The following is a 14745-nucleotide window of genomic DNA, read 5'->3' as shown; positions in this document are numbered from 1 at the left end:
GGCAAGGGTGGGGCAATTCCTTCTCGGGCAAATACATTTGAGAATCACTGCATCAGGCCCCTCCCCCAGAAGATCAGCAAGAACAGCCAGCCAAGACCAGGTTTACTGATCAATGAGAATGGCAGAACTCCAGCACTAGGGGAATACAGCACATAGAATTGATGCCATTTTTTCCCATGATTCATTGGTGTTTCTAAGTTAATTTTTAAAATTTTCTTTTTTTCTTTTTCTATTTTTTTGAATTTTTATTTTTCCCTTTTTCAACCAACAACTTGTATTATCAACCCCCCTTTTAAAAAATCTTTTTTATTTTTCATTTTAAGAGTCGTATGCTATCCCTTCATTGTAGTTAACCTTATTTTTGTATATATATAAGTTGTTCTCTCTAAAAGTTTGGGATACAGTTTCTTCTAACAGACCAACAATTACTCTAAATCTCTAGTGTATGGCTTTGTTCCAGTCTCTTGCTTGATCACATTCTCTCCATCTTTTTTTAAATTTCTCTTCTTTCTTTTTCCAACCAACTTCTTACCTTATCAATTCCTTTTTAAAATCTTTTTTAATTTTCATCTTTACAGTCATGTTCCATCCCTTCATCATATTTACCCTTATTTTTGTACATATATAAGTTTTTCATTCTTTAAAATTTTGGGAAGCAGTTTCTTCTAACAAATGAAAATACACCCAAAATATAGGGTGTGGCACTGATCTATTCACCACCCTGATCATATTTGAGCATATTCTTTTCTTTTTCTTTCTTTCCCTTTCTTTTCCCTCCGGTTTTATGTCTCTTCTGATTTGTTTAGTGTATAGTTTTTTTAGGGTCGTTGTTGCCCTGTTAGTATTTTGTTCTCACAATCATCTATTCTCCTCTGGATGAAATGACAAGATGGAAAAACTCCCTCAAAAAAAAAAAAAAAGAACAAGAGGAAGTACAGACTGCCAGGTACCTAATCAATACGGACATTAGTAAGATGTCAGAACTAGAATTCAGAATGACGATTATAAACATACTAGCTGGGCTTGAAAAAAGCATGGAAGATACTAGAGAAACCCTTTCTGGAGAAATAGAAGAGCTAAAATCTAACCAAGTTGAAATAAAAAAAGCTATTAATGATATGCAATGAAAAATGGAGGCTCTAAGTGCTAGGAAAAATGAGGCAGAAGAGAGAATTAGTGATATAGAAGTCCAAATGGTGGAGAATAATGAAGCTGAGAAAAAGAGAGATAAACAACTACTGGATCATGAGGGCAGAATTTGAGAGATAAGAGATATCATAAGACAAAATAATATTAGAATAATTGGGATCCCAGAAGAAGGAAGAGAGAAAGGGGCAGAAGGTATACTGGAGCAAATCATAGCAGAGAACTTCCCTAATTTGGGGAAGGGAACAGGCATCAAAATCCAGGAGGCACAGAGAACCCCCCTCAACATCAATAAAAATAGGTCAACACCCCGACATCTTATAGTAAAAGTTACAAGTCTCAGAGACAAAGAGAAAATCCTGAAAGCATCTTGGGACAAGAGGTCTGTAACCTACAATGGTAGAATCATTAGATTAGCAGCAGACCTATCCACAGAGACCTGGCAGGCCAGAAAGGGCTGGCATGATATATTCAGAGCACTAAACGAGGAAAATAGGCAACCAAGAATACTATATCCAGGGGCGCCTGGGTGGCTCAGTCATTATGCATCTGCCTTCAGCTCGGGTCATGATCCCACAGTCCAGGGATCAAGCCCCGCATCAGGCTCCCTGCTCTGCAGGAAGCCTGCTTGTGTTCTCTCTCTCACTGTATCTCTCTCTGTCGAATAAATAAAATCTTAAAAAAAAAAAAAAAAGAATACTATATCCAGCTAGGCTGTCATTGAAAATGGAAGGAGAGATAAAAAAGCTTCCAGGACAAACAAAACCTAAAAGTATTTGCAAACACCAAAGCAGCCCTACAAGAAATATTGAAAAGGGTCCTCTAAGCAAAGAGAGAGCCTAAAAATAACATAGATCAGAAAGGAATAGAGACAATATATAGTAACAGTCACCTTACAGGCAATACAAAGGCACTAAATTCATATCTTTCAATAGTTACCCTGAATGTAAATGGGCCAAATGCCCCAATCAAAAGACACAGAGTATCAGATTAGAGAAAAAAACAAGACCCATTGATATGTTGTTTGCAAGAGACTCACTTTAGATCCAAAGACACATCCACATTGAACATGAGGAGCTGGAAAACCATTTACCGTGCTAATGGACATCAAAAGAAAGCTGGGGTGGCAATCCTTATATCAGACAAATTAGATTATAAACCAGACTATAATAAGAGATGAAGAAGGACACTATATCTTACTTAAAGGGTCTATCCAACAAGATCTAACAATTGTAAACATCTATGCCCCTAACATGGGAACAGCCAATCATATAAGCCAATTAATAACAAAAGCAAAGAAACACATTGACAACAATACAATAATAGTGGGGAACTTTAACACCCACCTCACTGAAATGGACAGATCATATAAGCAAAAGTTCAACAAGGAAATAAAGGCATTAAATGACACACTGGACCAGATGGACTTCAGAGATATATTCAGAACATTCCATCCCAAAGCAACAGAATACACATTCTTCTCTAGTGCCCATGGAACATTCTCCAGAATAGATCACATCCTAGCTCACAAATTAGGTCTCAACCGGTACCAAAACAGTGGGATCATTCCTTCCATATTTTTGGACCACAATGCTTTGAAACTAGAACTCAATCACAAGAGGAAAGTCAGAAAGAACTCAAATACATGGAGGCTAAATAGCATCCTACTAAAGAATGAATGAGTCAACCAGGAAATTAAAGAAGAATTTAAAAAATTCATGGAAAGCAATGAAAATAAAGACGCAACTGTTCAAAATCTTTGGAATGCAGCAAAGGAGGTCCTAGAAAGAAAGTATATAGCAATACAAGCCTTTCTCAAGAAACAAGAAAGGTCTCAAATACACAACCTAACCCTACACCTAACGGAGCTGGAGAAAGAACAGCAAATACAGCCTAAACCCAGCAGGAGAAGAGAAATAATAAAGATCAGAGCAGAAATCAATGAAATAGAAACCAAAAGAACAGTAGAACAGATCAACGAAACTAGGAGCTGATTCTTTGAAAGAATAAGGTTGATAAACCCCTGGCCAGACTTATCAAAAAGAAAAGAGAAATGACCCAAATCAACAAAATCATGAATGAAAGAGGAGAGATCACAACCAACACCAAAGAAATACAAACAATTATAAAAACATATTATGAACAACTACATGCCAGCAAGTTAGATAATCTGGAAGAAATGGGTGCATTCCTAGAGATGGATAAACTACCAAAAGTGAACCAAGAAGAAATAGAAAACCTGAACAGACCAATAACCAGTAAGGAAATTGAAGCAGTAATCAAAAACTCCCAACAAACAAGATCCCAGGGCCAGATGGCTTCCCAGGGCAATGCTACCAAACATTTAAAGAAGAATCAATAATTATTCTTCTAAAACTGTTCCAAAAAACAGAAATCGAAGGAAAAGGTCCAAACCAATTTTATGTGGCGAGCATTAACTTGATCCGAAAAGCAGATGAAGACCCCATCAAAAAGGAGAACTACAGACCAATATCCCTGATGAACATGGATGCAAAAATTCTCATCAAAATACTAGCCAATAGAATCCAACAGTACAATAAATGGATTATTCACCACAACCAAGTGGACTTATCCCTGGGCTGCAAGTTGGTTCAACATCTGCAAATCAATCAATGTGATACAATACACTAATAAAAGAAAAAACAAGAACCATATGATCCTCTTAATAGATGTAGAAAAAGCATTTTACAAAATACAACATCCTTTCTTGATTACAACTCTTCACAGTGTAGGGATAGAGGGTACATAGCTCAATATCATAAAAGCCATCTATGAAAAACCCACAGCAAATATCATTCCCAAAGGGGAAAAACTAAGAGCTTTTCCCCTAAAGTCAGGAACATGGCAGGGATGTCTACTATCACCACTGCTATTCAGCATAGTACTAGACCTCCTAGCCACAGCAATGAGACAACAGAAAGAAATAAAAGGCATCTGAATCAGTTAAGAAATGGTCAAACTCTCACTCTTTGCAAACGATATGATACTTTATGTGGAAAACCCAAAAGACTCCACAACAAAACTCCTAGAACTCATACAGGAATTCTGTAAAGTGCAGGATATAAAATCAATGCACAGAAATCAGTTGCATTTCTATACACCAACAACAAGACAGAAGAAAGAGAAATTAAGGAGTCAATCCCATTTACAATTGCACCCAAAACCATAAGATACCTAGGAATAAATCTAACCAAAGAGGAAAAGAATCTGTACTCAGAAAACTATAGAATACTCATGAAGGAAATTGAGGAAGACACAAAGAAATGGAAAAATATTCCATGCTCATGGATCGGAAGAACAAATATTGTGAAAATGTCATTGCTACCTAGAGTAATCTACACATTTAATGCAATCCCTATCAAAATACCATCCACTTTTTTCAAAGAAATGGAACAAATTATCCTAAAATTTGTATGGAACCAGAAAAGACTCCAAATTGCCAGAGGAATGTTGAAAAAGAAAACTGAGGCTGGTGGCATCACAATTCCAGACTTCAAGCTCTATTACAAAGCTGTCATCATCAAGACAGTATGGTCCTGGCACAAAAACAGACACATAGATCAATGGAACAGAATAGAGAGCCCAGAAATGGACCCTCAATTCTGTGGTCAACTAATCTTTGACACGGCAGGAAAGAATGTCCAGTGGAAAAAAGACAACCTCTTCAACAAATGGTGTTGGGAGAATTGGACAGCCACATGCAGAAGAATGAAACTGGACCATTTCCTTACACCACACACAAAAATAGACTCAAAATGGATGAAAGACGTAAATGTGAGACAGGAATCCATCAAAATCCTCTCAGAGAATGCAGGCAGCAACCTCTTCGACCTCAGCCACAACAAATTCTTCTTAGAAAGTTCGCCAAAGGCAAGCGAAGCAAGGCAAAAATGAACTATTAGGACTTCATCAAGATAAAAACCTTTTGCACAACAAAGGAAACAGTCAACAAAACCAAAAGACAACTGAGAGAATGGGAGATGATATTTGCAAATGACATATCAGATAAAGGGCTAGCTTCCAAAATCTATAAAGAACTTATCAAACTCAACACCCAAAGAACAAATGATCCAATCAAGAAATGGGCAGAAGACATGAACCGACATTTCTGCAAAGACAGACAAATGGCCAACAGACACATGAAAAAGTGTTCAACATCACTTGGCCCCAGGGAAGTCCAAATCAAAACCTCAATGAGATACCACGTCACACCAGTCAGAATGGCTAAAATTAACAATTCGGGAAATGACAGATGTTGGTGAGGATGTGGAGAAAGGGGAATCCTCCTACACTGTTGATGGGAATGGAAGCTGGTGCAGCCACTCTGGAAAACAGTATGGAAGTTCCTCATAAAGTTGAAAATAGAGCTACCCTACGACCCAGCAATTGCACTACTGGGTATTTACCCCAAAGATACAAATGTAGTGATCAGAAGGGGTACATGCACCCCGATGTTTATAGCACCAATGTCCACAATAGCCAAACTATGGAAAGAGCCAAGATGTCCATCAACAGATGAATGGATAAAGATGATGTGGTGTATATATATAATGGAATATTATGCAGCCATCAAAAAACAACGAAATCTTGCCATTTGCAATAACGTGGATGGAACTAGAGGTTACTATGCTAAGCGAAATAAGTCACTCAGATAAGGACAAGTATCATATGATCTCACTGATATGAGGAATTGTTAATCTCAGGAAACAAACTGAGGGTTTCTGGAGTGGAGGGCAGTGGGAGGGATGGGGTGGCTGGGTGATAGACATTGGGGAGGGCATGTGTTATGTTGAGTGCTGTGTATTGTGTAAGACTGATGAATCACGGACCTGTACCTCTGAAACAAATAATACATTATTTGTTAAAAAAAATAGAAGATAGTAGGAAGGGAAAAATTAAAGGGGGGGAATTGGAAGGGGAGATGAACCATGAGAGACTATGGACTCTGAGAAACAAATTGAGGGTTTTAGAAGGGAGCGAGGTGGGTGGATGTGTTAGCCTGGTGATGGGTATTAAGGAGGGCACATATTGAATGGAGTACTGGATGTTCTACACAAAGAATGAATCATGGAACACTACATCAAAAACTAATGGTTACTAACATGACATTAGAAAATAAAATTAAAAAAATAAAAGTTTACAGAGAAACTAATTCACTTACACTGTTGGTGGGAATGCAAACTGGTGCAGCCACTCTGGAAAACATACTGAGGTTCCTCTAAAAGTTAAAAATAGACCTACCCTATGACCCAGCAATTGCACTACTAGGAGTTTACCCAAAGGGTACAGAAACACAGATTCAAAGGGACACATGCTCCCCAATGTTTATAGCACCAGTACTATGAACAATAGACAAACTATGTAAAGAGCTAAATGTTCATTGACTGATAGTGGGTAAAGTTGATGTGGTGTGTGTGTGTGTGTGTGTGTGTGTGTGTGTGTGTTTGTGTGTATAATGGTATATTACTCAGCTATGAAACAGAATGAAATCTTGCCCTTTGCAATGATGTGGATGGAGCTAGAGTGTATTATGCTAAGCAAATAAGTCAGTCAGAGAAAGACCAATACCATATGATTTCATGCATATGTGTAATTTAAGAAAATAGATAAACATATTGGAAAGAAGAAAAAGATAGAGGGAAGCAGGAGGGTGCAAGATGGTGGCAGAGTAGGGGACCTCGTTTCATTTGGTTCTTTGAATTTAGCTGGATATCTATCAAACCATTCTGAACACACACGAATTCAACCTGAGATATAAGATTTATCTGGATCTCTACAAGCAGAAAAATGACTACTTTTTGCAAGGTGGGAGGTGCAGAACCTTGAATCTTTGTGGGAAATATCAGAAGATAAATGGAGAATGGAGGGAGCCTCCATAACCTGGCCACTGTAAAGTGATATAACACTGGAGCAAAAAATCAGGACCTTTGGAAATCTGCTCCAGTAAGAGACACCCTGTTTTGAAAAGGGCAAAGGGGATGAATAGGGCAGAATTCTAGGTGGGTCATTATGGTCTCAGGATCCCAGGGGACAGAAAGTACAGGGGTGCCTGAACTAACAGAGTGCCCAAGCAGTGGAGTGGGGAAACTGGTTATGGTCAGCAAGCCCAGGAAGGATTTTCAGCTCCAGCTGCCATAAGCGGGAGCTGGGCCAACTGGGAGCTGGGCCAGTCGGGAGATCGCTCTTTGCCTGAGCACTCTGAAAAGGACTGGAATTTGTGGGCTGTTTACCATCCCCTGGGAGAGGCAAAATGGCCGCAGAGCAGGGTGTGTGCTGGAGCCCACAACTGCTTGAAGTCACATGATCTCAAGTCCCGGGGACTTGCTCAGGGTGAACTGCAATGGTTAAGAACCACAGGAGTCTGCAGAGTTTGTGGCACACAGAAGTGGAGACTGACCTGGAGGGTTTATCGAAGATAGGGGACTGTGACTGTGATCTTGTGGCTTTGGGCAGGGGATCCGGACACAGCCATTTTTGCACTGACCCTCTGAAGAGGCATGGAAAGCCTCCAGGGAAAAAAAGCCACACCGACCAGAAGTGTACATTGACCCCATTCCCCTGACAGGGGTGGGCAACTCCACCCAGGCAAAGACATCTGAGAAGTAGCATGGCAGGCCTCTCCCCCAGAAGACTGACTGGAAGAACAAGTGAATGACAAGCTTATGAATCTCACAAGATTTTAAAACTTCGGGGCCAGGGGAAAAATAGTATATTGGCCCCAGGTGTTTCCTCAGCACCCATTTATCCTTCAGTCTAAAATTTTCCATTTATTATTAATTTTTTACCTTTTTCCCATTTCAACTAGATTCTTACTTTACCAAACTATGTTTTTAGAGTTGCTTTTCAACTTTCAGTTTTTTCACATCTACATTTTATGAATATATGTTTCATTTTCATCCTTTCTTCACTCGATTAAATTTTATTTATATATATAATAAATAAATTAGTGGGATGTAGTTTCTTCATCCAAAATTCAATCAGAAACAAGTGGATCACCCTGTTTTGTCCACCCTGTGAGATTATAGTCTCTCTTCCCATCCCTTTTTTATTATTTTGTTTCATTTTGGCTTTGATTGCTTTTCTGTAGTGGCTTCCCAACCACTTTGGATTTTTTCTTGGGTGCATTTTGCTTGGGTCATGGTTGATATTTTGGACTCTGTTCATTCGCTCACCCATCCTTCCTTGGGAAGAATGACTACAAAGAGGAATTCACAACAAAGGAAAGAACCAGAGGCAATGTTCTCTGCTACAGAGCTAATCAACATGGATATAAGTAAGAAGTCAGAGATGGAATTCAAAATAACAATTATAAAGTAAATAGCTAGGCTTGAAAACAGCATACATGACAATACACAATTTCTAAGGGCAGAAATGAGATCTAATCAGGCCGAACTTAAAAATGCTATGAATGAGATGCAGTCTAAATGGATGTTCTAACAGCTAGGGTGAATAAGGCATAAGAGAGAAAAAGTGATCTAGAGGACAGGCTGATGAAAAGGAAGGAAGCTGAGAAAAAGGGAGAAAGACAACTAATAGCCCAAAAAGAAAGGCTTCGAGAATTTAATGATGCCTTGAAACAAACCAATGTCAGTAGTATTGGGATCCCGGAGGGGGTGGATAGAGAGAGAGGACAAGAAAGTATATTCGAACAAATCATGGCTGAGAACTTCCCTAATCTGGGGAAGGAAGCAAACATCCCTGTCTAAGAGGTAGAGAGGACCCCTCCCAAAGTCAATAAAAATGATCAACACCCCAACATATAATAGTGAAGCTTGCAAATCTTAGACCAAAAGAAGTTATCCTGAGAGCAGCTAGGGAGAGAAGGTTCCCTAAATATGGAAGAAGGAACATCGGAATAACATCAGACCTATCCACAAAAACCTGGCAAGCCAGAAAGGGCTGGTAAGTTATATTCAGGATACTAAATGAGAAGTACATGCAGCCAAGAATACTTTATCCAGCAAGGCTGTCATTCAAAACAGAAGGAGAGATAAAGAGCTTTCAGGACAGACAGAAACTGAAAGAATATGTGAGTACCAAGCCAGTCACGGAAGAAATGTTAATGGGGATTCTGTAAGTGAAGAGAGAGCCCAAGGGTAACATAGACCAGAAAGTAACAGAGACAATCTACAGAAACAGGGTCTTTACAGGCAATACAATGGCACTAAATTCATATCTTTCAATAGTTACTCTGAATGTAATTGGGCTAAATGCTCCAACCAAAAGACACGGGGTATCAGATTGGATAAAAAAGCAAGACCATCCATACGCTGTCTACAAGAAACGCATTTTAGACCGAAAGACACCTCCAGACTGAAGTGAATAGTTGGAGAACAATTTACCATGCTAATGGACCTCAAAAAAAGCTGGGGTAGCAATCCTCATATCACACAAATTAGATTTTAAACCAAAGACTGTAGTAAGAGAGGTAGAGGGACACTATATCATATTTAAAGGGTTTATCCAACAAAAAGATCTAACAATTGTAAATATATATGTCCCCAATGTGGGAGCAGCCAATTATATAAACCAATTAATAACCGAGTAAAGAAACACATTGATAATAATACATTAATAGTACGGTCCTTCAACACCCCACTCAAGCAATGGACAGATCATCTAAGCAGAAGATCAACAAAGAAACGAGGCCTTTGAAAGACACACTGGACCAGACAGACTTTGCAGGTATATACAGAACATTCCATCCTAAATCAACAGAATACTCATTCTTCTGGAGTGCATATGGAAATTTCCCCAGAATAGATCACATACTAAGTCAAAAATCAGGACTCAACCGATACCAACAGACTGACATTATTCCCTGTATATTTTCAGACCACAATGCTTTGAAACTGGAACTCAATCACAAGAAGAAAATTGGAAGAAACTCAAACACTTGGAGGTTAAAGAGCATCCTGCTAAAGAATGAATACACATTGGTTTCAAAACCTATGGGATACAGCAAAGGCGTTCTTACGAGGGAAGTACATAGCAATCCAAGTCTCTCTCAAAAAATTAGAAAAATCCCAAACACAAAAGGTAACCCTACACTTAAAGGACCTGGAGATAGAACAGCAAATAAAGCCTAAACCAAGGAAGAGAAGAGAAATAATAAAGATCAGAGCAGAAATCAATGAAATATAAATGAGAAAAACAGTACAACTGATCAATGAAACTCGAGGTTTTGAAAGAAATTAATAAAATCTGAACACCTCTGGCCAGAATTATCATATGAACAGAGAAACGACCCAAATTTATAAAATCATGAATGAAAGGGGACAGATCATGACCAATATCAAGGAAATACAGACAATTGTTAGAACATATTATGAGATACTATATGCCAACAAATTAGGCAATCTGGAAGAAATGGATGCATTCCTGGAAACCTATAAATTACCAAGACTGAAACAGGAAGTAGACAATCTGAACAGACTGATGACCAGCAAGGAAATTGAAGCAGTAATTAAACACCTCCCAAAAAACTAGAGTGTAGGGCCAGAAGGTTTCCCAGGGGAATTCTCCCAAACATTTAAAGAATTAATACCTATTCCACTGAAGCTGTTTCAAAAAATAGAAATGGAAGGAAAACTTCCAACTTGTTCTATGAGGCCAGCATTACCCTGGCCATTACCCTACCCAAAACCAGACAAAGATCCCACCAAAAAGGAGATTTACAGACCAATATCCCTGATGAACATGGATGCCAAAATTCTCACCAAGAAACTAGCCAATAGGATCCAACAGTACATTAAAGGATTATTCACCACAACTAGGTGGGATTTATTCCTGGGATGCAAGAATGGTTCAATATTCAGAAATCAATCAATGTGATACATCACATTAATAAAAGAAAGGACAAAAACCATATGATCCTCTCAACTGATGCAGAAAAAGCATTTGACAAAATACAGCATCCTTTTCTAATTAAAAATCTTCAAAGTCTAGGGATAGAGGGATCATACATCAATATCATAAAAGCCATCTCCAATAAGCCCACAGCAAATATCATTCTCAATGGGGAAAAGCTGAGAGCTTTTCCCTCAAGGTCAGAAACACGACAGGGATGTCTATTCTCATCACTATTGTTCAAAATAGTACTAGAAGTCCTAGCCTTAGCAGTCAGGCAACAAAAAGAAATGAAAGGCATTCAAACTGACAAAGAAGAAGTCTAACTCTATCTTTTCTCAGATGCCATGATACTTTATGTGGAAAACCCAAGAGACTCCACCCCCAAATTACTAGAACTCATACAGCAATTCAGCAACGTGGCAGGATACAAAATCAATGCATAGAAATCAGTGGCATTTCTATACACTAACAATGTGACTGAAGTAAGAAAAATTAAGGAATCAATCCCATTTAAAATTGCACCAAAACCCATAAGATACCTAGGAACAAACCTAACCAAAGAAGTAAAGGATCTGTACTCTAGAATCTACAGAACACTTATGAAAGAAATTGAGGAAGACACAAAGAGATGGGAAAAATATCCCATGCTCATGGATTGGAAGAATAAAAATTGTTAAAATGTCTATGCTGCCCAGAGTATTTGAATCTACACTTCATTGCAATCTCTATCAAAATACCATTGACATTTTTCACAGAGCTGGAACAAACAATCCTAAAATTGTATGGAACCAGAAAAGATCCTGAATCACCAGGGGAATGGTGAAAAAGAAAACGAAAGCTGGGAGCATCACAATGCCGGACTTCAAGCTATTACAAAGCTATAAACATCAAGACAGTATGGTACTGGCACAAAAACAAACGCACAGACCAATGGAACAGAATAGAGCCTCCAGAAATGGAGCCTCAACACTATGGTCATCTAACCTTCAACAAAGCAAGAAAGAATATCCAATGGAAAAACGACAGTCTCTTCAATAAATGGTGCTGGGAAAATTGGACAGCCACCACATGCAGAAGAACGAGACTGGGCCATTCTCTTATACCTTTCACAAAGATAAACTCAAAATGCATGAAAGGCCTCAATGTGAGACGGGAATCCATCAATATCCTAGAGGAGAACATAGGCAGCAACCTCTTTGACCTAGGTTGCAGCAACTTCTTGCAAGACACATCTCTAAAGGCAAGGGAAACAAAAACAAAAATGAACTTTTGGAACTTTATCGAGATACAAAGTTTTTGCATGGCAAGGGAAACACTTAACCAAACTAAAAGGCATCCTACAGAATGGCAGAATATTTTGGAAATGACATACCAGATAAAGGGCTAGTATCCAAGATTTATAAAGAATTTATGAAACTCAACAGACAAAAAACCCAAATAATCTAGTCAAGAAATGGGCAGAAGATGTGAACAGACACTTCTCCAAAGAAGACATACAGATGATCAACAGACACAAGAAAAAGTGCTCCACATCACTTATCATCAGGGAGATTCAAATCAAAACCACAATGAGATACCACCTTACACCAGTTAAAGTGACTGAAATTAACAAGACAGGGAAGAACAAATGTTGGTGAGGATGTGGAGAAAGGGGAACCCTCTTACACTGTTGGAAATGGAAGCTAATACAGCCATTCTGGAAAACAGTATGGAGGTTCCTCAAGAAGTTAAAAATAGAGCTACCCTATGTGCCAGCAATTGCACTACTGGGTATTTACCTCAAAGATACAGATACAGTGAAAAGAATGGGCACAAGCACCCCAATGTTCATAGAAGCAATGTCCACAATAGCCAAACTGAGGAAGGAGCTATGATGTCGTCATTTAGCAGTTGAATGGATAAAGAAGTTGTGGTTCATATATAAAATGGAATATTACTCAACCATCAGAAAGGATGAATACCTACTATTTACATCGACATGGGTGGAACTGTAGGGGATTAAGCTAAATGAAATACCGAGAAAGGCAATTATGATATAGTTTCACTCATATGTGGAATATAAGAAGTAGTGTAGAGAATCATAGGGGAAGGGAGGGAAAACTGGGAAGAAATCAGAGAGAGAGACAAACCTTGAGACTCTTGACTCTGGGAAACAAACTGAGGGTTGTTGAAAGGGAGGTGGGTGGGAGGATGGTGTATCTGGGTGATGGACATTAAGGAGGGCACGTTATGTGATGAGCACCAGGTATTATACACAACTAATGAATCATTGAACACTACACCAAAACCAATGATGTAGTATATGTTGGCTAATTGAACTTACATATAAATAAATAAACAAACAAATAGAATGTACTAGTAGATTAAAAAAACAAGAGATATATGCCACTTTTAAAATGTTAAATTGAAAATCTGGGAATAAAACAAAAATGTTACTGACTAAAAGTTAAATTTAAAAGATTAACCAGGGTGCCTGGCTGGCTCAGTGACTGCCTTTGTCTCAGGTCATGATACCAGGGTCCTGGGATCGAGTCCCACATTGGGCTCCCCCTACTCTGTGGGGAGCCTGCTTCTCCCTCTCCCTGCCAATTCCCCTGCTTGTGCTCTCTCTCTGTCAAATAAATGAATAAATAAATAATCTTTAAAAAAAAAGATTAAACAAACTGTATAGCATATCAAATTTAAATATTGCATATATTAAAAACATATAAACCTGGGTAAAACAATAAAATTATATTGGTTATCTATGGCTATGAAGGATTTTTCTTATTTTCTTCATTATATTTTTCATTTTAAAATTTATTTTATATGTTCCTTTTATAATAATTATTTTTTAAGGCTAAACGGTAAACATGAATTTGGAAAATGGGAGACCAAATCAAAGAGAATATGTACACATGAATATTTATAGCAAATTTATTCATAATTGCCAACTGGAAGCAACCAGGTATGTCTTTCATTAAGTAAATGGATAAACTGTGGTATACTAATACAATGAAATGTTCTTCAGTGATTAAAAGAAATGAGGTATCAAAAGCCAGAAAATGACATCAACAAATCTTAAATGCAAATTGCTACATGAAAGAAGCCACTCTGAAAAGGCTATATACTGTATGATTCCAATTATATAACTACAGTGATGATAAAATGGTCAGTGGTTACCAGGGTTCAGAGGTTTGAATAGGTAAAGCTCAGAAGATATTTTAGGATTATAAAACTATTCTAAATTTTATTGTAATGGTACATCTTAATGTAAGCAACTTTAAAAAATTATTTAGGAGGTTAGGGGATGCCAGGATGGAATGTAGAATATAACAAAACAATATAACTACATTATAAATGTATGTAACAACTTCACTGAAGGGATGGGGAGGATGGTGCTGACTTAAATAACTTTGGAAATGAGAGAGTCTCTAAGACTAAAAACAAAATAAACCATATATAAGCACTGTACTTCAGTTGATAATGTTGTTTCCCACAGCAGTAGGGGTTAACAATTCAGATACTCCTGTACATGTATGCTGGAATTGAACGAGTGAATGGATGGCAGGTAATGGGAGCCAAGTTTTTCACTCTTATATTGGGATATTACAGATAAGTAAGGAGAGGAGGCTTGAATTATCAAAACATATGGATTATTAATGGTCCTTTTTGTAATGGATTAGAATTGGAGACATCAAGAAGACCTCATGTTTAGCATAATTTAGATACAGATGATTATATGTA

At 38.0% G+C, this 14745-nt stretch overlaps 1 long non-coding RNA gene across 1 annotated transcript in view; it reads left to right on the top strand.

Moving 5' to 3' along the window:
- The window catches only part of LOC141371816 (uncharacterized), a 99534-nt gene that overhangs the window by 35824 nt on the left and 48965 nt on the right, over window positions 1-14745 (top strand). The window lies entirely within an intron of this gene.

This window comes from Callorhinus ursinus, unplaced genomic scaffold (genome assembly GCF_003265705.2).
Source record: "Callorhinus ursinus isolate GAN/ISIS: 27379988/994484 unplaced genomic scaffold, GSC_fseal_2.0 scaffold104, whole genome shotgun sequence".
NCBI classification, from domain to species: Eukaryota; Metazoa; Chordata; class Mammalia; order Carnivora; family Otariidae; genus Callorhinus; species Callorhinus ursinus.
The sequence above is the reverse complement of the archived record's forward strand: the minus strand, read 5'-3'. Positions and strand labels throughout refer to the sequence as shown.